The following is a 25774-nucleotide window of genomic DNA, read 5'->3' as shown; positions in this document are numbered from 1 at the left end:
AATGATTTTAATATTTGGCAGCAGCCTACGTTCTTAAAAAAATCCCGTTTTCATTGTCGTGCACCTGTCGTTACTCTGAATGAGTTCTCTCTTGATGGATGGTGGTCTTAAAAGCTTGCTGTTTTTCATTAGCAAAGTGAAATGGGGTGCCAGTGTGAATGCTTTGTCATTCTGATGGAGTATAATGCATGAATCAGTGTAATTATTCAGTGTTTGCGTAATCAGCAAATTTTGAAGGGGAATGTTGCACAACTCAGAAGTGGCCTAATTTCACCTGACAATATTCCATTCAGTCTCCAAGCATCTCCTCCAAGAAGCAGTGAAGTGTTGGTGGATTTCCTTAAGGCACAAGGCAGCGATGGTGGGAAATTGAGTTGCTCTAAATCACGTGCTAATTATGAGCATGCCCAGTGGGCCCTTAGAGGCTCTTACTCTAGATTGCAGATAGGTTCATCCCATTGTCTTAGAAATGCCATTTATTTATTATGCATGAAGCTCGGTATATTGTTCCATGTGGACCCAGTGATGAACAACCAGCCAAATCCATTAAATTCCATTCAGGAGTAGAGTGAGGCCCAGAAATATGGGCAGTTGGCTGGGAATCCTACCAGAAAGGCTGAAGCTGGATAAAGGGCTAGGCCAAATCAGGGACTCACTGAGAGTGATTTGAGAAAAGCTACATAGATTAAATGTCCACTCTTCTTTTTGAAGCAGAGAGTCTCTTTTACAAGGAAAGAGTTTGTTCAGTTGAGCTGTTTCAGAAACCTGTGCAAAACTGTTTGCAAAGAGGGCGACCGAATTTTTTATTAACTCATTTAAATCAATTTATTTCAGCCCAGCATGACGCCAGAACCAAAAAGTCTGAAGAGTGCCCCAGGGCTGTGTCTCACAGTCATGCAGCTCTCATCTAATTTGGACTAGATTGCTTTCTTCATTAAATCTAAAAATACTTTCAGGCAGGCCACCTTTCTAGGGATTTCATATGTGGTGAATCAGATTCTAGGGAAGAATCCTTGCCTTCCTTAGAGCTAGTGGCTTTTGAGTCTGGGTGTGTTTCCTTTCCTTCCATGAAGCCATCCTGACTTGATCTTTATTCTTGATGACAGCTCATAATAATAATAACTAACATTTGCTGAATGCTCACCATGTGCCAGGCACTGTTCTAGGCACTTCACGTGTATCAACTAATGTAATCCTCACATCCTCCCACAAGTAAGGTACTACGGTTATCCCCATTTAGCCCTGAGGAAATGGGCACAGAATGGTTAAGTAGCCTGCCCAAGGTCACACAGCCAGCGAGTAGTAGAGATGGGGCTAAGACTCCAGCCTTCTGGTTTCAGAGCTCACTACTCAATTCTGAATACCCTCGAATACCAGTGGAAGGTGTTCTTTAGTTACAGCACTCCAGTATCCCCAGGCAGAGAGTCTGAGGACCTTGTAGGTCTGGGGCAAATAGATTTCAAGCATAAGAAGTACATGCTTTTGACATGCAGTATCGGCTTCTTTCTGGGGTACCTAAAACCTTTTTAAAAAGCAGAGCCTAATTGGCAGTGGGATGTGCTAAAGCGTACTCTTATACACAGCTGATGGAAGGATCTGTTTTATCAAAATCCTCTTAAAAAAAAAAAAAAAAGCTTAGAATCAGCACTGCTGGCACCTTTCTCAGTGAAGCTGTATTAGAAAGGCCTGTCTTTGTTACGGGGCCAACATCTTGAAGAATACCTGTGCCTTATCAGTTGCTCTATAGCTATTTATGTTTCAGGTTATATGAGTTACTGGAAGAGTCCTTTTTAGTAATTAAAAAAAGAAAGGGGAGGTGCCTGGGTGGCTCAGTCAGTTAAGCGTCCGACTTTGGCTCAGGTCATGATCTTGCGGTTTATGAGTTCGAGCCCCGTGTCGGGCTCTGTGCTGACACCTCAGAGCCTGGAACCTGCTTTGGATTCTGTCTCCCTCTCTCTCTGCCCCTCCCCCACTCGTGCTGTCTCTGTCTCTCAAAAATAAACAAACATTAAAAAAATTAAAAAAAAAAAAAAAAGGAGGGAGGGAGATAATCTGGGAGGGAAAGAGGCCCTGACATGGCTGCTCAGTCCCTGGGTGAGTCCCTCAGTCCCTCTGTTCAGCTCAGAGTGAGGCCCACAGGGGACACCCCGCTAGGTGATTAGTTGTCTGGGATTCACGTGGCCTCGCTTGCACTGCCCATTCTCTCCTCCCGCTGCAGACAGAAGATTAGTGGGGTGGTGGGGATGGCCAGCTGGGAGGGGAGGGCTTGGGAGAGATGTCAAGGGAGAAAATTGGTGGCTATTCGATGGACTGGGGTTGGTGGCTGTTGCCTGGGAAACCCTGCCAATTACAGAGTGAACCAGAGGAGGATCCAGTTTGGTGTCTTCACGGACAGATTTATAGACTGAGAAACAAAACCTTGTTACCCAACCCAAAGGAAAAAATTAATGTGAGAATTAAGAGGGCCCAGGCAAAGTGGGGTTCAGGACAGTAGTTTCCGGAACTTCTTTTGGGTACAGAGGAGGGGCAATCACCCAAATTAGGGAAATGGTAACTTTCTTTGAATATAAGAACAATTCTTATCTATAAAAAATATATATATTTACCTTAGTGAATATTCACATGTAAATCCCAACACAGTTTTCTGCTCTTTCTAAACTTTAGAAAGCTACATGGTCGAGAATGTAGTATTCCACCCTGAGGTCTTGGGCAACACTGTTCCTTCAAAATATCTTGGAAGACATTTCCCGTTTCTAACCAAATGATTTATCTCCCCTTGGAAAAATGTATTAGTAAAGCACGTTGAGACTTAGGAGAGGTGGTAAGCAAAATCTTAATTTCCCTTTCTTCAGAACTGACATTTATTAGACTGTGCACTTTCGACATATATCTGATGAATGCATTTGACAAGAAGTGTTGGTGCTTTGCTGCCTTTGTTGAAAAGATTGTTAGGTCGGTAGTAAGACTGTGTCCAGCTTCCTGGGAATGGAGAACTTGATTTTCCAAACAGATTGTCTAAAGTCTCCCAGGATGCCCTCTGGATAGGGTCTGTTTGCTCAGTGGGGATGCCTCTGGCTTCTTCTGTCACTCCTCTCTACTTTCATTCAGAACCTGGGAGACACGCAGGTTGGAACAGAAAACAGAGGGCGGTGGGGACAGGAGATGGGAAAAAAAGAAACGTTTTCTCTTCTAGTTCTAGATAGACCCTGGAGCCAAAAGGCAGTGAGGCAAATGAAATTCAAAGAGGAATTTAAATTTATTCCTCAAAGCCAACTTCCCTGTGTATGTTTGGTTTTCTCTCCTGAATATTGGTGTAGCCACTTGAGTGCACCACGGAGAGGAAAATCTTAGTAGAATTAAGTTTATTTTAGGGTGTGTGTGTGTGTGTGTGTGTGTGTGTGTGTGTCATGTGGGATCCCACTGTCCTGAATAGGAGCTAGGCCTGGGCCATTTCTGTATCCTTTACACCCCTAAGTTTTCACCCATTTCTTACAATTGGGCAGTTACTTATTCCCACTTTGTTTTTACAAATATGAATGTGTTGACTTATTGTGCAACACAAGCAGGCTGGCTCACTTAAATCCACGCCATAGTTTTCTAGGTCTTAATGTCTGCTATTTTTATTTTATTATACACTTAATTGCGGATTGCACTTAAGATTTTATGCCAGTATTTCTCCGGGCACTTAATTTCCATTCTGTGTTCTCATCTCAGATTTTCTCTGATGGTGACTGGTATTTTATTCTAAGCATCAGTAGCTGGCCACAGAGTCAGAATGGACCCAAACGTTCTGGAACAACCTGTTTTGTCGAATTTACCAGTGAGGAGTAACTAAAACCCAGAGAGAATTGGATACAGGACTGATTTTTTTCCTCAACCGCACAGCTGTAACTTTGAGGCACCCTGACGACAGCAGTTGATGTGTGGTTCCGTGAATTGAAAGCTGGTACACTGTGGAGTTAGTGGGCAGCCATTGACCCTTGTATTTGCAGAGCTTTGGATTAATGTGGGGAAGTCATCTGTGATAGGGCAGGAAGGGAAGACAGCAGGACCACGGTTTTCCAATATGCCCTCCACTGTAAAAAAAAAAAAAAAAAAAAAAAAAAAAAAAATGTAAGTATGGAAGTGAGAGAGGAGCAAGAAAGATTGCTTCCAGGGAAGGTGATTTAGGTGAATGCTGGCTGCTGCTTTGCTTATGGTGTCCCAGCTGTCCACAGTAGGCATGCATTTTCTTTCATAATTTGTTAAAGTCTTGGAATGGCCATCTCTTCAGGACTGAAAGGAGTGTGGTGTTACTGCCCTCCCTGTCATTCAGCTCCCGAACCCACCATGTGGGGCCAGCTTCACCCCGGGTCCTGGTTCTAGAATAATTCATGGTTCTCACAGCTCTCTCCCTTGTTTTTCAGATAGGAAATAACCACTGTTGGACTGAACATGTCTTTAATCACTTTTGACATTTATGTATTTAGGCATTTATTTTTGAATAATTTTAGATTTACAGAAAAATTTTTAGATTTTAGATATACAGAATTTTTAGTAATTTTAGATTTATGCAAAGGGTACAGAGCCTTCCTGTACACCCTTCACCCTGCTTCTCCTATTACATTATTAATAACTTATATAACCATGGCACTTTAATCAAAAGTACGAAATTAACATTGGTAGAATGCTATTAGATAAACTACAGATTTTATTTGGATTTCCCCATTTGTTCCATTCATGTCCTTTTACTGTTCCAGGATCTAATGTGGGGATTCCTCGGTTCATTTAGAAGGTAGTTGTTTTTATTTTTATTTTTTTTTAATGTTTATTTATTTATTTTGAGAGAGAAAGAGTGCACAAGCAGGGGAGGGGCAGAGAGAGAGAGAGAGAGAGAGAGAGAGAGAGAGAGAGAATCCCAAGCAGGCTCTGTGCTGTCAGCACAGAGCCCAAAGTAGAGCTCGATCCCATGGAGCATGAGATCATGACCTGAACTGAAATCAGGAGTCAGATGCTTAACTGACTGAGCCACTCAGGTGCCCCAAACGTAGTTCTTTTTAAAGGTTTAAAATCAGAACGGGATTCTGGCAGAGTAGGTATGTAGATTTTCCTATCTTGTTTTATATACATAAAAAAACAAGGTGTTTTTTTTTTTTTTCTAGGAGTGGTGTGATACAGTTAAGCAGTCAGCCCCTCACTTCTTAAAATGGGAATTTGTAAAATTCTGTAAAACCCAAGCCTCTAACCGTGGTTTCTCCCCTGCCTACTCGAAGTGTTATTGTTGACCAAAAGCGGGTCTCTGAAGGAAACAGGCAGAAAAAAGAAAGTGTTTGGAAAATCTCATGCTATTTTTTTATGGCATTTCTTATAAATCAGCCAGGTTTTAAAAGAAGTGTAGCTTTTGTTGAAAAAGACCATTTCAAGGGAGAACATTGTACAGTTAAGCCTTTGCAATCAGTGTGGCTACAATGTGGATCCTGGGCCTGTGGCCGGCCTTGCTATAACCAGAAGCAATGTGGTTCCACAAGAGGAACCACAAGGAAACCAAGGCCGTCTGAAGTCTGAGAAGAAAGCTTGTCTAAGGTCCCAGGAGTGAGTATAAGAAAACAAAATTTAAGTCAGGAAATTGTACTATGGCTATGTTTGGCATCTGGCTCTATGAATTCTGAGCAGATTGTAGACAAATATTTACTCAGTTACCTTGTATTTGCCTCAGATATCTGTTTGCTGAGTCTTTTTGCACAGATTTGTCTCCCTTCCCTTCCCATTTGCACACATGAGACCACATGTTAGCTTTGCTCTGTTATGTAGCAACAGGCTGTGCTGCTGGCCGCCTGAGTTCTCCTAGGAGGGGGCAGGGAGGGAGTGTACGGGTCCCAAACCTGCATCGTCTTCCCTGCTGTGAACGATTTCCCAAATGTGCAGGGACCAGATCTGCCTTGACAAGAATCCCCGAAGAATCACTGAAGCTTAGTCACGTGAAGGTAATGAGGTCTTTTAATTGGTTGGAAATAGTCTGGAAATATCTGTCAGGAGCAATAGTATTTTGCTGTTTTCGTGGGTACCGATCTTCCATTCCAGTCTTACTAAAGGGTAAAGTGACGACAAGCAGAATTGAGGGCTGGGGAGAGTGTGGTGATAATTTATAACTGTGGATTGGAACTGAGCAAGGCCACCCGGGCAGCGAGATGGTTTGCGGCTTTGGGTGGTAGTGGGGTGGGGTGGGGGGGATAAATAAGATGGGCAGTTAGGAATATAAACCGTTGAAGGTAACGAACTCAAGTCTCCTTTTCCTTATTAATTCTCCGGGTTCCCTTCTGTTGGTCCTCAAACAAGGAGAGAGGAAATCCCTCACCCTTTGTTTAGAGACCACAGGTCAACTTTGAATAACAAATGAAAATGGAAATGTCCAGATATCTCCCGCTCTCAGCTGTGGGACCTTGTGGCCAGGGTGCTTGCTACACAGACTCCTTCCTTCCCAAAGCCTTGTGCTGGTGTTTACGATTTCCATTAAAAGAAAAATCTTTCTTTAGATTGACAAGACAACTTTCAACACATAATTCCCAACTAAAACTTGCAGGTTGGAAATACAGTTAGCAAGCAGTTCTTGATTCGAATGCCCTGCACGTCTCTCATACTGAACACAAGCAAAACCAAAGCAAGTGTATTGTGATGGAGTTATTATTACTTTTATTATTTTGCTTATGTTTCCACCAGGGAATTAATTTCTTTCTTACTTGTCTCCCATGCCTCGGTCACTCTTGTGTATCTGTCACTGACACTGTCAGATTCTCTAGAAATGGTGTGTACCCGAAGTGTCCTCATGAGCAGAGGGCACAGGATTTAGGGCCCAAGGAGTTGTGACAGCCTTGCTCAGTGCCCATGTGTGACTCCACATAGACTGAGTGACTTTCCTCCAACTGTATGTTGGGTTGACTTGTTTTGGGACCATTTGGATGCCTTTGGTCCCATGCCAGTTTGCTGTAACTGCTTTGTCTATTTGTAGATAGACACAGAGGTAGTGCCTATGCAACACAAAAGGAGGTCTGATGAGTTTTAGTTAATGTGGCCAGTGCACATGGCCACAGGCAGGCGAGATCACAGGGAGTGGACGAGCATTGAGGCTTATCGTCTCAGCCGTGCCCAGCATCCTGCCCAGCCGAGCTCTTAAACTTTGCCAACCACGGTTTTCCTGAGTAAATAAACATGGGACCCCCACCAGCTAGAGAGGTACACGTAGAACAAGGCCTCCAGGCCTACCACTTGTACTGCTTTTTGTGACCAGCATCGGGGGATTTTGGAAGCTGCTTCTTACTCCTGGGGCCTCTTTTCCTCAGACCCACTGCTTCTGGGGATTCCAGCAGGTCCTGGGCGTTCTCAGGCCTTCCCCTTTGTGTATTTCTCCGTGCACTGTGAACAGGCACCTGAACAGTTCCTGTCAGCTTTTGTACATCTGGAGAGTGTCTTCTAAGCTGGGAGTCTTTCAGCTGGGGAGCCCTTACCCTGACAAATACAGGTGCACTGCAAGTTTTCATGTGTCATCATGGTGCTCCAAAGTCTAGATTATTCTAGCCTTCGGGCTGAACAATGGATTAGGTATTTTTCTGAAGAGAGTAGAAATGGAAGGCTGGGCATTCTGGTGAATGGGAGATAAATCTATGTCCTTACACACTGTGTCCTTTTCACTGGCTCAGTTACTGACTTTATACTAGAATACCTTATTTTCTAAACATTTTCTATGTAAAGATCTGGCCTCATTGACTAGAATATTAAACTCCTCAAGAGTGATAATCCCATGTTTTGTACGTTTGTTCCCTTCAGAGTATAGCAAAGAGCCAGCTTGTGAAAGAGCGTAAATTCTAGGCTGAAGAGTTTGGGTTTGGTCCTGAGGACACTTGGGAGCCATTGGTGGTTCTTGAGCAGTGGACTGACTTAACAAAAGCAGTGACTGAGAATATGATTTAGTGAGAATGTTTTGGCTCAGAAACAGAGGTTGTGGTTTCGTGTATTCCTGTCTTTAGAAGTTTCTGGTAGTTATACTAACAACAAAAATATGTGATGGATTAAATAAAATCTCTTTGTAAATAAGGCACAGTGTTTAAGTCTGTGCAAGGGTAATGTCCTTTATCAAGGGATTGCACAACCATCATTTCCAAGCACACACAAGCCACACTCAGGGTCTCCACACTGTGTTCTCAACATCAGCAGATTTGAGAGAGCAGTGGCCATCCATGATGGCCATTTTTAGGATGTTTCCTGAATCTTGTCATTTCTTTACAGTTTTCTCCTCGCTTTGAGTAGCATTTTGGTGGAACATCTGATACAAAGAGCACAGGAGGTTGTTGAAGGATTTTCATTTTGGACACATCTAGCTCCTCAGGCTTGAAGCTCTGTACCCCATTCCCTGCTTCTCACTTCCTCTGCTTCTCAAACACTGATTGCCCTTTACGACTTTCGCCATTGCACTGGACTGCACTTGCTACGCCAGACTGGCTGAAGGCAGTAGGGAAAAAGCACCAGCCTGGTGGGTGCAGACCTTACCCATGACATTGACCACTCCCTGCTCCTCAGCTTACCTTTCTTCAGTATGGAATTCCTTAAGTGCTCCCCTCCGACCACCATCATCACCCGAGGGAATGAGCATTTGATTTAGAAGACAAAACAGAAATCTTTCTGGCCAAATAAACACTTATGGACCAAGGAGTCAACAGATGGAGGCAGGAAATTTTAGAATCTCATCTTCTTAGGAAAGAAAAAAAAAAAGGCAACGTGAAAATGGAATTGCATGACCACATAATAAAAGCCATTGTGTGCTAATTGAGTAGTATAAGCATAAAATATGGCAGAGATGCTTAAGCACAGAAGAAAGAGGAGCTATTGATCCCTAATCCTGACGGTGATTGTTAAATTTCAGGATGTTAGTGACAACTCACATTTGTACCGTGCTTTCCAACACACTTCTCACACGTTACCTCTTTTAAGTCTTAGAACAACCCTGTAGATAAGAATTGTCATTGTTCCCATTTTGTATACTAGGAAACCAGGGCCTGGTAAGATTTAGGGACTGCACGGTTCTCCTGGTTTCCAATTTCTGTTGCCATGCATTTTCCTGCACAATATGGGAAACAGTGTTTTCTCTGACATAAACAGGGACACAGAACAAGAACAAAGTGCCTGAGTTACCTTTGAATATCAGAGCATAAAGAGACTGTCAAAAGCAGCCAGTACAAACTCCCTCCCCATCTGCTGTCACTTTATAGTTGAGGAGACTGAGACCCAGGAAAACCTCTTGAGTCAACGCTGAGAAGCAGCATATGATGGACCAGATCTTTGGCCTTCCCGACTCCTAATCGCAGTAGGTTTATTTGTGTAGGGCAATGGATTGTAAGCTCCCCACGTCCACCCTAACTGGCTGGTGGCCCAGTGACTAGTGCTTAGTCAGTGCTTAGTAAATGTGTGTTAAACAGATGTATGAATGATTGACTGACTTTAATTGTAACCGTATGCAAATCAGTACATTTCTTTTATATCTGTCTTGACCTAGTTTTCCTACGCAAAGATGTTATTTTTCACTCTGCATTGAGAGGGTAATGTTTATAAAAATCCCGAGGTAATCAGCTGAGAGGCCCTGAATGTGTATAAAGTATCATCAGTGGTATCACTGAGTTGCTTTTCTGTGGTACTCTGGGTTAATCAAAGGCCTTTGTTATCGTTGTTTTAAGCACAAATCTCCAATTTATTATTTAGTTCATTGCTCTTATTAACTTATTTGAAATGCAAATAGCAGCAAAACATAGGTCAACAGCTGCAGCTGTGGGTTGCAGACAGTGGGGGCCAAAGCACAAGATGGAGACGGGATTCCTGGGGACGACCAGCAGTGGGCTCCCACACCCTCCCCGGGGATTGACTGCGGAGGACATCTTTGATTACAGGGGAGGAGGGAGAGTCTGGGGGACAAGTGGGCAGAAGAATCTAAAAGGAATTATTGATCTCAGTCCCTGAAAGTAGAAAAAATGAGTAGACAGCCCATACCTGCCTGGTAAGATTCATGGCCATCCCGTAATGGATCGTTGCTGGGGAAGCAAAGTCGAAACCTTCCAGTAATTGCTTTTGGACTATGGGAAATGACAGTAGTAAGGGAGATAATACGTGCAGCACGCTTGCCTTGCACGTAGAAAGCAGTTCCTAGATGCTAGCTAATATTATTCTTTTTCCTCTGATTTTTATTACAGTCCTTATAATCAGATGTATTGTACAGGATAGTCAGAAACTCTAAAATGATGCAGACCTCAATGAACCATAAATCTTGTCCTAATTTCACACAACTATTTAGGCAGCTAAAGCCATCAGAGAGAAGAGAGGTGTTTGGAAAATGTGACTGGATTCCCTTAAACATAGCAGCAGCGGATACCCAAGGGGCATGTCATGTGGCCGAGTGGGGGAAGTTTTCAATGGTGTTTTGGTTGTGCGATTTTAGAATGACTAATTTGAAGAGAATCACCAATGTATTCATTGGTAGAGCAATGGCAACTTGGATTTTGGTCATTTCCTAATGAGATGCAAAAAGTGGCGTTAGTGGAAATGAAAAAGAAGTTGAGAGGCAAGATTGAGGTAATACAAGGCACTTGTGCTGTTTGGTTCTTGGACGGTCGTGGCAGAGCCGTTTAGGAGTGAGTGCTGCTGGTAGAGGACCCTGAATGACCCTGAATGAGTTGGAGCATCTTTGAGACAGGAAGAAGAATTCTGGGGTTGCGGAGGTTTTACGTAATATATATAATTTGATTTTGAAAGGGTTCATTTATGGAGGAACTTTGGGATTTGGGCAATCTACCCATTTCAATTATTATAGTGATTATAGATATACCCATTTATTGAGCGCCCACATGCCAGGCTCCTATGGACAAGACCTCATTTTTCATTCTTCCTACAGCCCTACGAAATGTGGGTCCTGTTCATCCCATTTATTGATGAGGAACCTGAAGGTCAGAGCCAGAGAGGTTATAGCTAGCAAATTGCAACGTCTGGATTTGAGCTCAGGTTGCCCATTTCCACAGCTTCTTTCATTGCCTCTGGGAGAGCAGTTGCCATATGCAGTCAAGACTTAAAAACAACAACAACAGCAACAACAACAACAACAACAACAACAAAACCCCGTCTTCTATAAAAAACTATAGAAAGATGATCCTTCCTTGAAGAAAGAATTTAGGAATCAGTCAATATATTACTGCTTAATAATATATTAAAGATATTAATTATATTAAATATATATCTATTATATTTAAATGACATAAGTATTATATTATATTATATACTTAATATATGAAGACAATATATTACACCCCATTATGCCTACATTTTGACTTACTTCATAGGAATCCTTAAAAGCAGCAACAACTCTCTAAGTCTTTGGAGGGAATAAAAATGTCTAGGGTGTGAACACTCCTGAAAAGGCAAATATGATATGTTAACATAAAGAAGAGTATTACTGGGTGCCTATTTCCTAAAGGGTGGAACGTAATTAATATCTCCCAGCTTGGCTTTGTATGTGAAAGTATGGGTTTAAATTGACGTTTTATATTGCTGAGAAACATTAGAACAGTGATTTATCTTACACCCTGGAGGATGAAGTGCCTTCTAGACTCTCTGAATGTTCACTAAAAGCAGGTATTGATGGATTTTAGAGGGAGCCTCGTAGGCATGGAATGATGGAAATCAAGAAAGGAACATTTGGGAAGATTCCACATGGATTTTAGGGGTCTTCCAGGAACTAGAGTTTCATGCCGAATTCATATGTGAGTCTGAGCCCAATTTTAAGGGGAACAATTTTCCGCGAATAGTGTGGGATCCAGACCTCACTCGTGGTTGTTTGAACTTGAGAAGCAGGGACATGCCGCCTCTGTCCACATGACATAATACCTTTAACCTGGTAAGATGATACCTGACTAGCTCCTTGTCATTGCCTTGTCTTTCTGGTGTCCTCTAGAGCTAAAACGCAGGACTGCTTTAGTTTTTGTGGAGGAGGGCAAAAATGTGCTTTTGAACCAAGCAAGGGAAGCAGTGCCACCCACTGCTTTATCTTCTTGTATTTCCATTTTCACTTAGAGCGTAGACGAGAATCTGGAAGCAGAGGAAAGATACTGTCGATGAGGGACAGAGAAAATGGGCGGTGTTGGGAACCCTCCTGTATGTTGTAGGTTGAGAACTTAAAAAAACAAACCCCGAAAACAAAACAAAACAAAACAAAACAAAAAACTCTTCTTGTAACCATTTCCCAGCTGTTTTTGAAAAGACTCTGAAAAGCAAATAGCATCTTTAATCAAGAGCAGTAGTATTAGATCGTTTACTACAAGTTATACTTTTCTTTCAGCCTGTATTTATTTTGCAAGGCTAGAAATAGCTGGAGTTATTTCAGCACCCATGACTATTGTCTAGGAATTGAGTGTAGGTTGCAAATAGCCTGGATGACTACAGTGTTTAGAAATAAGCCTTTTTGTTTTGCCAGTCTCTTTAAGGCAGAAGGGTTTATAAACGTTCCTGTGGTTCGTTGTTTCATGGTGCCTTCTTTTGCATCAATTCAGTAGCCTCGCGATGCCATCATTTTATGCTAGAATATATTATTTTAGGTCTGTCAGAGAGTGACAGGGCTAGTCTGTGTTCCTTGAGACAGGTATAGAGGCAACTTCAGACTTGTAAGAGATCTGTTAATTCTCAGCAAGTAGAAAACAGACAAGGAGGAGGAATCGTACCCTTTCCGTCTCAGGGACCAGAATCCTGTGTGACTTGCTAGAGGCTGTTGGAGAATCTTTGCCCGTGGGGATCTTTAAGAATAAGCTACAGTGGCCATGGAATTAAGTGCTCATTGGTCCTGGGCCTTGGAGTATTACCTGGATAGATGAGGTCTAGCCTTAGGCCTAGGGAATTGGCGATTCCATGTGCCAGAAAGATGGCAGAACATCTACCACTTGGTTGCTTAACTCCGGAGCACGTCACTTGCATCAGGTGAGTAGTTAATAGTGCTCCCAGACCTTGGCAACATGGTGGTCCTGTTAGAACATATTGCCTCTCCCTTAGATTTTGGTATCATCATCCGGAAGAATCCCAGGTCTGGGTCAGGTGACAGAAAAGAGCGCAAACTCAAGTCGGCCAGGGTGTTTGACTTGGTGGTTCTGAGGGGGCCAAAAGGATGAGCTTTGATTCCAGATGCACCTGGGTTCAAATCACAGCTTTGCCACTCACCAGCCATGGCTTTGGCCCAGTTACTGAATTTCTCTGTACTTAGTTTCTCCACATAGCCAGTGAAGTTCATTGGCTAGCTCTTGTTGACAATTCGAGTTAATGCTACAATATGCCAGGAACACATACTAAGCTGTCAATAAAGAGTAGCTGTATGGTTTGTATGGTTACTAGCACTGGTACTGGCCGGGATGAGCAAGCCGAAAACGCTTCTCTCAGAGACTGCATGCCACTCAAAGGGCCTCCAGCCCCCACACCAGGAAGGAATCTGGCGGACAGACAGACAGGGGAAAATTCCAGTTAGTGTGGTCGGTGATGTTCCTGACGTCCTCTGCCCTGCTTTCCTACCCTTGGGATTTCTGCACTCTCAGCTCACATTTGGCTTTACTGATGGTGTGGTGAAAAAAACAGGTGCTGGAAAAGCTGGACTTGACAGCCAGTTCAGAGTCCTTACGGGCTGTTGAGTCTGAGACAGCGCCGTAGGCGACCTCACTCCACACGAGGAACCAGGGCGCTCGGCTGATCTGGTGGTGCTTAAGGCCTGATGTTCTGTGACCAGAGACATGGCATGTCACTTGGCAAAACGGTGGTGATTGACAAGATGAGTGTCTGAGCTGGGGAAAAAGGAAGAGCCGAAAGTTAGAGGCAGAAGTGGGGTTTTTTTTGTTTTGTTTTTCCATTCAAGTCATTGTTAATAGGATAGCGTAAAGGCCTCTTCGTTTCCTCTGACATCTCCTCAGAGTTGCTAACTTGAGAAATCTTTGATGGGGGGCCATGACATGATGGGAAGGACATCTTGTTCTCCCTTTTTATTTTATTCCTTGGAGGAGAGATGAGATGAAAATAAAATGGTTCTAAGGAAAAGGAAGGCACTTTTTTTTTTTTTGAAAGAGAGTTAACCTAAAATAGAAGGAAGTAGCTTTTTATAAACAGCTGACTACCTTACTCTTTCTGGTTACATGCATTACTGTATGGTCGTGTTCATGAAATATCTCTAAAGAAATAGAAGGATGATCACACAATTTTTGTTTCTGACCTTGGATTCTATTACCTCAGTGGAGCCCAGAGGCTTTGCTGTTTCCGTGCACTCTGAGGGACCCAACACAGTAGGGACTTAGTAAATATTACATCATTATCATTAAAAAACACTCCCTACACTCTGCTTGGAGACCTTTACATTGTATGAACGCACACGGGTTGAATATTTAATTACAGCACCACGAGGGTTGCTCAGGGTGATTATGTCGCCCGGTGCAAAGCCTTCCAGTACAGTGTGTGGGGATTTTCATTTCATCCGTCTTTTGGAGTTTGCCACAAGGGGTCTCTGAGGGCTGTAAAAGCAAAACCTAGAGGAGCCCGAGGAGAGGAGACTCACTGGACATCCTGTGTTAGAGTCCCCTGCCTCCACTCTAAAGCGTTTTGTAAGTCAGGCAGTTAGGCTTTGCAGTCAGTCTGTTCTTTTTCTTTAAAAAAAAATTTTTTTAATGTTTATTTATTTTGGAGAGAGAAACAGAGCATGAGCTGGAGGAGGGGCAGAAAGAGAGGGACACAGAATCCGGAGCAGGCTCCAGGCTCTGAGCTGTCAGCACAGAGCCTGATGCGGGGCTCCAACCCATTAACCATGAGATCGTGACCTGTGCCGAAGTTGGACATTTAACCAACTGAGCCACCCAGGCACCCCAAGTGTATTCTTTTTCTAAAAGAAGAGAGGATGTGTGTCCAACAGTTTCAGCCTAAGTGGATGAGATTCCATATTTCTGCCATCATTGCCCCCAAATAGGTAACCTAAGAACTGAGCTTAAGTTGCTTCTCCAGCAGCCCATCTTTGGCTTCTACTAAGGAATCTGAGCAATGTTTAGGTTAAGAATCAAGGACCTTTGATGTCACTTGAGATGATACCACTTAATGGATGATACCACAGCATCTGTCTGCTGTATGAGTGCAGGTATAGGAGGAAGGCATCCCAGTCATACACAGGAAGCCTTGTGGGATCATCCTTAGTCTCTGCAGTGGCTCCTGTGGAAAGAAAAAGCTTGGGCTCCAGGATACCCATGCTTGACTCTGGGCTCTGCCATGATCTTGCTCTGTGACTCCGGCAAGTCACTGAGCCTTCCTGAAACTTAATGTCTGGAAAACAGGGATTTAGAATAGACTTGTCCAGATTCACATTTCTACAAACTGGGTTACTGGCAGTGAGCCCTCCCATTGGACTGCATCACCCCATCCCTGAGGGCTTGTTTTCCCCGGTCTTGGAGATAACCTGCTCTATGCCTTCTTGCTTCATTTTACCCACCATTTTTAGGTCCCATCTAGATGCCATCTTATATGGAAGCCTTCCTAAACCCTCCCACATCTGCCTGGTGATCAGAATCATCACCTGGAGTTTTAAACTCACAGATTTTAACCCTGACTCCAAGGATTCTGATTTACCAGGTCTAGATTGGGATGGGTCATATGTAATTTTAACAAGCACTCTATGTACTTCTGATGGGTCAGCTGGAGTCAGGAGCCACCTTTCTAGGACCGCTAGTTCCAGCTAGTTCCAGGTGAACCATTAGCTCTTAGCTTCATGTCTGTCTCCACAGTGGGTGCCTTACTACCTCATGAGGTAACCGACCCCATTCAGCCAGTCTTTGGAAATGTGCCTCGACTCTAAAGTGCTTTAAATTATCAGTTGATTGGATCTAAAACCCATCTTTGTAAGTAAAATATAGTCATTTATTTAATGACTACATTCAGTCAGTTACCTATTTTTAACAACTTGTTCCTGGATATTTATGAATAGGTAGAATCATAGCTTGTGTGGGATACATTTATGCAGCTATTTAAAAATCTCTAACTATAACTTTTAGTCTAAATCAACCTCTTTTCCTATCTACCTCATTTGCAAAGCCTCTTTACAACTATTCTACATCTGTTATTCCATCGATAATTACTGTGTTCTTTTCAAAAACCTTGAACTACAGTTTCAATTAGGGAGGCTTTTTCACATGGTCCTCTCCACTCACGAATAGTAAATAAATGCCCAAGCATCCGTCAGTGAGAAAGCACTGGATTCCATCTTGAAATCTGATCTCTGACATCAGAGTGGGCTTTCATGCTAACTGCGTGGAGAAGCCCCGTGTGGCATGTGTGGTCATAGGAAGCGAGCGGCAGCTGCTCCGGGATGGGCACTGGGGGAAGACTTGCCAAAGGTGCTGCTGTGTCTCCAAGACCTGAAGGAACGGTGGGAGGCAGTCAAGTAAATGGGAGGGGACAAGTATCCCAGACAGAGGGAACAGCATATGCAAAACCCCAGAAAGACCAGGTGGAGCAGACTGAAACATCCTAGCTGTGGTTTGCATCACTAACATAAAAACAGAATAATTTATGAGGCATGTCTCAGCTCTTTAAGTGTCAAGAATGTTTTTTTTAACTAAAAAATTTTTTTAAATGTTTATTTTTGAGAGGCAGAGACAAAGCATGAGTGGGGGAGGGGCATAGAGAGAGGGAGACACACAATCTGAAGCAGGCTCCAGGCTCTGAGCCATCAGCACAGAGCCCGATGTGGGGCTCGAACCCACTAACCTTGAGATCTCGACCTAAGCTGAAGTCGGATGCTTAACCGACTGAGCCAGCCAGGCTCCCCTTAAGTGTCAGAATGTTTTCTTGCTATTTTCTCCCGCAGTAACAGCTTCTGTGGCTTATACAGAGCCTTCCTCTGAGGAGTGCCACTGTGTGAGCCACATGGGAGTCCAGGGGAGTGAGGGTGGCATGTGAACCCGTTTCCATTCCTACCATCTTAGGGGAGAGCATGGGCCCCTGGAATCATGGTGGAGGGTATTCTAGGCTTCTGTTATATGATGGGCACCTGTATGTAAAATGCATGGGATTTGGGCCCAATGAGTATTTGGTGTAGTCTAGTTCTCCCTGTCCTGCTGGACTGCGGCCTGGTGATGACAGAGCAGTGTTCCTACCCAAGAAGCTGCTTCCGAGCATCCAGAGGTGTGTCCCTCCCTTTCTCCCCCTGCTCTCTCAGGGACAGCCTTTAGCCCTTGTACTGTCTACAGTCAGCAAGGCCACCTGATAACGTGAAGCCAAGAGGATCCTACCCATTGAAGTCCGATAGTGACAAGACTTGTCTTTCTGGCTGTTCTCTGATAATGTGTCAAGGGAAATGCAAGCCCCAGGCAGCAGTAGCTGGCTGGGTTCCAGAGCCAAAACTGAATTAGAAACTCATTAAATACTTCGAACCAGTAAAGCTGGCTGGGCTGTGCAGTGGCTGGGAAAGTTGCAGGCAGAGGAAGGGAAGGGCGGGCATCTCTAGTTGGCAACTGGCAGGCTGTGAACAGGGCAAGACGGTCCAGGAAACAAGACAAAACAGGGCCGACTTGTCCTTCACACAGACATGTTTGTGAGTATGCTAGTTTGGTGCAGCCGCATAATGTATGCTAATTGCTATATTTCTTTTTTCCCCTTTCACGGGAAATGCTCGGTCGGAGAGCTCAGAAACCAAAGAGGCAACACAGAAATGCCAAAATGTAGACATGACAAAAAGAGAGAGAGGGAACAAAGGGAAACAGAGGATTCGAGTTTACAAGATGGCTGAGCATTGCTGCTCGGTCAGCACCTGTCTTTTCTGTGCAAGTTGTAGAGAAAATCAGTAAGCACAATGGTGTGTGATGTTTTCTGCAGCATCTGGTCCACAGTCTGAAATTGGTTAGTTGGATTTCTTAAATCCTGGCAAAAATTCCACCTGTGGCAAAAAGGGCAAGTTGACAAGATGAATTCCTAGAGGAGTTACCATAACTTCCAGAAAATATGAGCTGGTTCCCTCTTTATAACCTCTGACAAGACACCTCTCTGGTTAGATAAGACACAAATGTGAACTTGAGAGGGGAAGGCACACAATGGAGCCCACTTAAATTAATTACCCACTAATAGGAAAGACTCACTTAGAATATTTTTTTGCCTATAGTGTTTGCTAAGATACCCTTGGGCAACTGTCATTCTTCAAATCAAATAAAAACAGACCAGCATATTAAAAGAATGGTTTCTCTAATGAAGCTTATAAAAGTGCATAGGTATTTTATATTGGAAAGAAAAATGGGCTAGGGAAGAAAAATATTTTTTTTCACATCTGACATCAAAATTCCAAAGGTTGAAGTATTGGTGAGTGGACTTATCTTTACCACAAGAACCCTTAATTTTTTAGAATAAGAAAAATATGTAATTTATTATTTTTTAAGTATGTTTTTAAGTTTAATTTTTTAAAAATTTATTTTGAGAGAGAGATAGAGAGCATGCGGAGGAGGGACAGAGAGCCAGGGAGCCAGAATCCCAAGCAGGTTCTGCGATGTCAGCACAGAGCCCAATGTGGGGTTCGAATTCATGAACCGTGAGATCATGACCTGAGCTGAGGTCAAGAGTCCAATGCCTACCTGACTGAGGCACCCAGGCGCCCCAAGATGTAATTTATTCTTTAAATCAATTTTGTAGAAATGAGACATTTAGGAAGTTTCATAATGCATTTTACTGGGTATGAAAAAAAGGTGGTACAGATATTTTCCAGAACACTATAGAAAGCACATTAAAGCATCAGCTTATATCCTTTAAAGGAAAAAAGTGACATGAATTTGAGCCTCTTTTCCAGATGTTTTAAAATTCCCTTGAAACTTTTAAAATTAAACTTTTAGCTACAGTACACAAAAGATACTGAATATATAGTCAAATGCCAGTGAGGGGAAACCTCTGTTTTATATACTAAACTCCTTTTCTTATCCATTTCCTTTCTTTCTTTTTTTTTTTTTTTTAATGTTTATTGTTGAGAGAGAGAGAGGGAGAGAGGAGAGTAAGCGAGAGCACGTGAGCAGGGATGGGGCAGGGAGAGAGGGAGACAGGATCCGAAGCAGGCTCTAGGCTCGGAGCTGTCAGCACACAGCCCGACACGGGGCTTGAACTCATCAACTGCGAGATCATGACGTGAGCCGAAGTTGGACGTTTCACCCACTAAGCCACCCAGATGCCCCTCTCATCCATTTTCTACGCTCCTTGTCTGAGGGCAGGTTCCTTTTGCAAGAGAAGGTGCATTCTCTTCACCTGGAGCTGACGTTCATTTAGGAAGCTGCTTCCAGAGCTACATCCAGAGCCTAATCCAGAATAGTCCTCTGCAAGAGGGAAGCCTTTACAGGTCCTGGTACCTCTTCATTGAAAAAGGTCAGGCTTTAAAGGGAGGATCACATCGATTTTCCTGGAGGCAGGAAGAAAAATGGTCCCCCCCCCCCGCTTTTTTAAATGTTTATTTATTTTTGAGAGACAGAGTGTGCACAAGAGGGGAAAGGGCAGAGAGAGAGGGAGAGGGAGACACAGAATCTGAAGCAGGCTCCAAGGCCTGCTGCTAGTGTAGAGCCCAGTGAGGGGCTCGAACCCATGAACCGTGAGATCATGACCTGAGCTAAAGTTGGACGCTTAACTTATTGAGGCACCCAGGTGCCAAAAATCGTCCTTTTTCTTCCATGTGGTTTGCATAATAACTGGACTCTGGTAAACCCACTGGTACCTGCCTCTCCATGGAAGATAAGCTTGTACTGAATTCCAGATGCCAGACCGGGGAGAGCGCCAGGAATCATCTAGGACAAATGTGCATCCCTGATTGTGATCGTCACTAGGCCCTGACCTTCTGCACTCCAGCCTTGCAGTTAGGAATGTAGTAGACTTTTCTAGCCTCTTAGAAAAAAGTGCCAAAGACTTAAACCTGACCCAGGACGTATGTCACGACTTCCTAGGTGTTGGGGTCCCTTTTGTCTTTGAAGGAGCCAGGAATCAGGAACAGGTTAGGTTCTCCTGTCCTTGGACTGCGGACCTCAGGGGACAGGTCAAGCGCTGTTCACCTCTTTTTGGCTCCCCTCCCTGTGCAGCTCACACTGCTCCTCAAGGCCCTGAGCCAACGAGGACTCAGGCGTGCTCGGCTTCTGCCTTTCCAACCCTTAATTTTGAATCCTTGCCTTTTCTTGATATCTGAGTGTGTTGAGTGAGTAGTGCCCTCGACAACCTTTGTGTGCCTGTCTCATCGTTGTATCTTCTCTCGGGACAGCATCTCCTCCAAAACAGATGGGAAGTATTCAGTGCTACTTTCTGGAGCAGAATCAGATGCTCTTTCTTTCAGTTCTACTCTGGAGCCCCCTCTGAGGACACACTCTGGAGCCGGAGTCAGTGCATTCTTCTCCAGAGCTGGCTTACCCGTCAGCATTTTTACTGGGACAAAATGTACTCTCAGTGTACACGTTTTATTTGTGAAAGAGCAAAGAGTAGTGCATCATAAGAACTTTGCTTAGCGTGCATATGGATAATTGCATTATACTCCAACCCATAGGGAACAATGCAAGATAGGAGTGTAGAAAGTGATTTTATGCATGCTGATTTTCTTGGGGAAACCTGTTATTTCTCATGGAAATTAAAATCTGGAGATTTTCTGAAAAGCATTTTTGAAAGTCCCCAGTTTATTTGCCTTCTTCTCTGAACTCATTCTAACCCAGAATTTTAGTTTTTGTTAAAAGAAGATAGAAGACAGTAGAATTTACTTGACTGCTTGTCTGAATCACTTCTGCATGGTAGGTTTTGGACCTTTATCCCCAGGAAAGCTATGTCTGTTGGTTCAGAATACATTTATCGATGGTTTGAAAACTCCCCTTAGCCAGATTTTATTGAATTGTATCAGAAACAAATCTCTGCTTGTTAAGTAAATCTTAAACCAACTACATGGCCCTGAATTTATTCCCTGTTTCCTATATCAAATTTACCCAGATCTGCAGATAGAGTTGTTCAGCTACAATCTTCCAGAGAAAGTCAAGTGTGGTATGGGGACATGGGGGAGTGCCCTTCCCTTGTAGTTGAATATAAAATCAAAATGAAATCTTCCTAACGATGCCCTAGTTTAATTTTTTTTTAAAGGAACAGTAGGGGTGGCTGAATGGCCAGAGGCAAAATTCAGTGTACTTGTGAAAAAAACAAACAACTCTTGACACTTTGGGACGTTTGGAGGCCTTCATCATGTAAAAAAAACTTGACAATGCTTCCTTTTTATTTATGTAGGGCAGTGAGCTTTCTACGAATGGTGACTCAGGTGTATATTTTCCAGTTCCTGAAAGGTACATCACCTGACTTACTCATTTCTAAAGGCTGAATTTCAATCTACATGATTATATTAAATCCTATTCCGAAATTGCATGGATGGTGTGTGCAGCGACAGGTATCTGTATTTTTAGCTGTCCTATTTTGAAAAAGACCATTAATATCTGAATGCCTCTAAGTGGAATGCCTGATCTGGGTTCTCTGAGATTTACATGAAAATTGCCAACTTGGCACGTGATTTTCACAAGCTTGTGAAAGCATTTTGTTAACTAATACATTCTAATTTAGTTGGATGCCGTAGCTCATATAGAATTATGTGATCTAGGGACCATTAACCACCATCAGGACTTTGAGGGAAGAGACAACTCTGGGAGTTGGACAGGAGATCTTCCCAGAGGAAACAAAATGTGGGCGGGATCTGCAAGGGATTGATTAGATTTAAGTAGGTATGAGGGCTTACTTTATGACATAGTAAATGGTGTCATCAAACAACACCCTTTATTTAAAGTAACCTCTAAGCCAACTGTCCCACTGGGGTGAAAAATAAACGCAGTGACCAGTTGGCATGAGTATCTGATACACTGAAAATTTCAGTTACTTAGTGTAAATTAAGTGAATACATAGACACTATAAATTACTGGTTTATTTCATGTAAACTTTTAATAGGATAACTCATTGAAGTGAAATGCTATTGGGTGAAATGAAGAAACTGAGTGGCTGAGTTGAAAGTCAAGGTCTTGCTTCCTGTTCATCAGCGTATGATTCCACATGAGGCCTGAGTCAGCAGTGAGCTGGGTTCCATACCCGCCCCTCCCTTCTAAAAATAAGAAGTGGTGCGAAGGGCCATAAGAAGGCAAACTCTGTGTATGACGTTCTTAAGAGAATACTGAATTAGTTCACGTAACGGCTTCCTTTGCTCTTCTAATCGATATTTTGCGACTAAGAAGTAGGGTTTGGGTTTGGTTGAGGGAGGAGAGGTGAGAGGCGAAGGCTGTAGTTGGAGAGAGTTCTTCTGATAAACGTTTCCTGTCTCTGGGCCCACCAAGAGGAGCTGCAACCACCCAATACACAGGGGCTCAGTATCCCCTGTGACAGAATCTCTGAGGACATGCTCAGAGCAGTTAGCCTGTGAAGACTTTGTTGCAATGGTCTTCAGTTTTTAGTCAGCAGGGCTCAAATATCACCCGAGGCTTTGTGTTCAGATGTCTTATGCAGCGCTCAAAAATGGCTCTCTTTTGCCAGTGCTGCCTATTAGAACAACATACAGAGAGTGGAAAAGAATAACGTGGAAATGGCCAGGGGAGACTTAACTTCTCCGTTAGAATGAGAGAAGGGGCACACTAAAGAGGAAAACATGAACCAAGATGTTGGTCCTTCTGGGGCCATTTGTCAGAGCACAGCAAGGGATTGAAATGTGGTGGAGATCATGAAAGAAGGGCTAGGAGCCACGAGTTTAACGAACAGACCTTTAAAAATAGAGAGAGTGTGCTGTGGAGTCAGGGAAATGTGAGGAGAGCACCTGACTGAGAGAAGGTGAGGACCAGGCTCTGAGTGAAACTTCACTCCAGGTCAGCAGACAGGGCACATAACTGAGGGCAAAGGACAGGAAGTACAAAGGAGTCAGGGCTGTGGTCCTGGTGTGCTGAGAATCCCCCTCCGGCCCCAGGACAGGGAAGACCCCAGGTTGGTAAGAACTGAGTGTACTTTTCTGGGCAGCCTGAGCGCCGAGCCATGACCGGTTAACACAGACACGGCGCACAGTGGAAATATACAGGTGCCAATTCCACCAGCATGTGTGAATTAGCCGTCTCTGCCTCCGCCTTCTGAACGAGGCAGTATATAAATAAATAACACTAAAACAAACAACAAAAATCACACTTCCCTTGGTGTTGAGGCTTTATGCCAAATGCTTGAAAAGAAACGGCCAGATTTATTCCTACCAGCTGGAACATAGGATGTGACTATCTGCCTTTCTATTACCTGTCACAGATGGTGGTGGCTGAGGCACCACATCAGCTAAGATCAGATCTCAGGTCTCAGGTCATCAGCTAAGATCAGATCCCTCGAGCCTCATACTTTCAGGTCAGGATCCCTTTTTTTTTTTTTTTTTTTTTTAATGTTTATTTTTGAGAGTGAGAGAGCATGAGCTGGGGAGGGGAAGAAAGAGAGGCAGACAGAAGATCTGAAGCAGGCTCCATGCCCACAGCAGAGAACCTGATGCGGGGCTCGAACTCATGAGCCCTGAGATCACGACCTGAGCTGAAGTGGGACGTTCAACTGACGGAGCCACCCAGGCGCTCCCCAGGTCAGGGTCTTGATCTTAAGAAGTAACCTTCCTGGTAGATGACCAGGCTTGTTGATTTGCCCTAGCCTGATGCCGCCACTGGAGGCAGCATCATCCTCCAGTCCATTTGGGACTTTACTGGGGGAAAAAAAAATCGATTCATGCTGTTTCTCCTTGGCCTAGAGCTAAGAGTGTATCCAAGGGGTTCAATACTACGTGTGATATTTGTTATGTCAGCCATTTATCGTTTTCTTTTTCTGTTTCCTTTTCAATAGCCAGGACCAAAAGGACTAATTTGATTTCTGGTTTTAAGGTATCTGGCTTTGAGGGTGAATAGTGTGAAGATTTGGTTCTAAATAGTAACCGATGAGGGTGAAAGGTCGGCGGTTTCCCTGGATTTGATAAATGGCAGGAGTTGGATGGCAAATTAAATGTCAGATAAAACTGTCAGATGATTCCTAGAATCAATACTTACTGGGAAAAGTTTGAGCTTCTAATGATGACATTTGCTCCCAAGGGAAATAATTCTAGCACTATGTTCAGACATTAGGATAGGAATTCATTAAAAGCAGTGTGAGGATGACTTTAAATAAGATCACTCACTACGTTGTTGTTGATCAATAGCGTATTCTTTATACACACTGTCTTGTTTCTCAAAGAAGGGGCCGCAGAATGATCAGAATTCTCTGAAAGATTGCAGAAATGCAGAGTCCCTGGCCCCACCCCTGCCTTCTGACCCAGACTGTCTGAGAGTGGGCCATGCAGATCCACATTTTTATTGAGTTCCTCAGAGCATCCTGGGGCATATTACACTCTGAGAACTGTACAGTCTTTGCTCCACCAGGCGGATGTGTCCCAGACAGAAGAAAAAGCCATGCCCGCCGGTTAAGCGATGTGATGCTGCTGTGGCTATGCAGGTCTCGGTGGTATATTTTGCGTTTGAAAAGCGCCTACGAGATGTTACTGGCTTCTTTAAGGTCTTTGGAATATTCTGTGTCTCCTCTCCTCTCTGTGGAGGTGGATTAGGTTTGCAAATCAAGATGGCATTGCAGGTATAGGTCACCTCCGGGGGGGTGAAGGGGAGGAGAGAAGGCAGTGGTACCATCGCTTTCCTTGTGCACCATCACCTTCACGGGTTTTTTGCTGCTTTTATCTGCCCTTTGTATAGTGGTGTTTCCTAAGACTTTTTGCAGCAAAAGGCTCTCAGCATTCTCTGAGAGCACCAACCTAAAAATACACTGATGCCCCCCAGATCTGGTCCAACCTATTGCCTCAGCCTCACATCCACATTTCTGCCTGCTTGTTGGACAGAACCACTGGGAACTCCCATAGGAACTTCAAACCCAGAGGGCCCCAAGTCAAACTGATTGTCATTTGTCTTCTGTCCTCCCTTTAAAATGTCTTCTTAGCTAAGAGCCTGGGTCTGGACACCGACCACCGGGTTTCCATCCTAGTTTCACTGTGTATTCCCGTGGGCTGTTGCTGAACTGCCCAATGCCTCATTTTCCTCATCAATAAGATGAGAATAGGGCCTTCCTCATAGGATTAGTGTACAGATTTAATGCAATAACCCAACATAAAGAACTTAGGTCAGTGTCTGACCCAGGGCAGGTATGCAATATATCTTAGCCATTTTTATTATTCATTCCTTTATCAAATATTGATTGAGCTCCTGCTGTGTATGAGACACTACTTCCGACTTGTACTTCCCAAAGGAGACACTGTCAAAACTCCAAGTGTCCCCATTAAACTATCTTCCCTTCAGGCTAGGGCTAGCATCCCACCCATGTTTTAATCTCAATGCTAGTTTATGAAGGTAGCACTAACTTGCCCAAATTGAACTCTAGAAAACTGTGTCCTCCAACTAATTCACATTGTCTTAGTAAATAGGGAATATAGCATCTCTTACAAAGGCCAGGAGAAGCCCAGTAAGATTAAAAAACACTCTCTGAAACCTACTTTGATCTCAAGAAGGTGAGGTCTAATTGTTGAACCACAGGAAAAGTGCCATTTTTGAGTTGACGCGAGGTTGAGATTGGCAATCTCATGGTTTAACCGAACAGTTGGCAGGGTATCTGGCACAGGGCAGGTGTCCCTCAAAACAAAAAGAATTCCCAAACCTATATCCCAAATGCAGGGAGTATTCTATAATATCCTAAGGCAAATGTA

General features: G+C 43.6%; 1 protein-coding gene and 1 long non-coding RNA gene across 2 annotated transcripts in view; one reads left to right on the top strand and one right to left on the bottom strand.

Moving 5' to 3' along the window:
* MAP1B (microtubule associated protein 1B) overlaps nt 1–25774 on the top strand; it is a 101024-nt gene that overhangs the window by 37028 nt on the left and 38222 nt on the right. The gene's annotated exons all lie outside the window — the stretch shown is intronic.
* LOC144615672 (uncharacterized) lies at nt 2734–8731 on the bottom strand. Its single transcript, XR_013554084.1, has 3 exons — nt 8556–8731; nt 3819–4076; nt 2734–3111 (listed from the first exon to the last, which is right to left on the bottom strand). It is a non-coding gene; the product is annotated as an uncharacterized LOC144615672 (long non-coding RNA).

Source organism: Panthera onca, chromosome A1, assembly GCF_046562875.1.
Source record: "Panthera onca isolate mPanOnc1 chromosome A1, mPanOnc1 haplotype 2, whole genome shotgun sequence".
Lineage (NCBI taxonomy): Eukaryota > Metazoa > Chordata > Mammalia > Carnivora > Felidae > Panthera > Panthera onca.
This window is presented reverse-complemented; position numbering and strand designations above follow the sequence as displayed.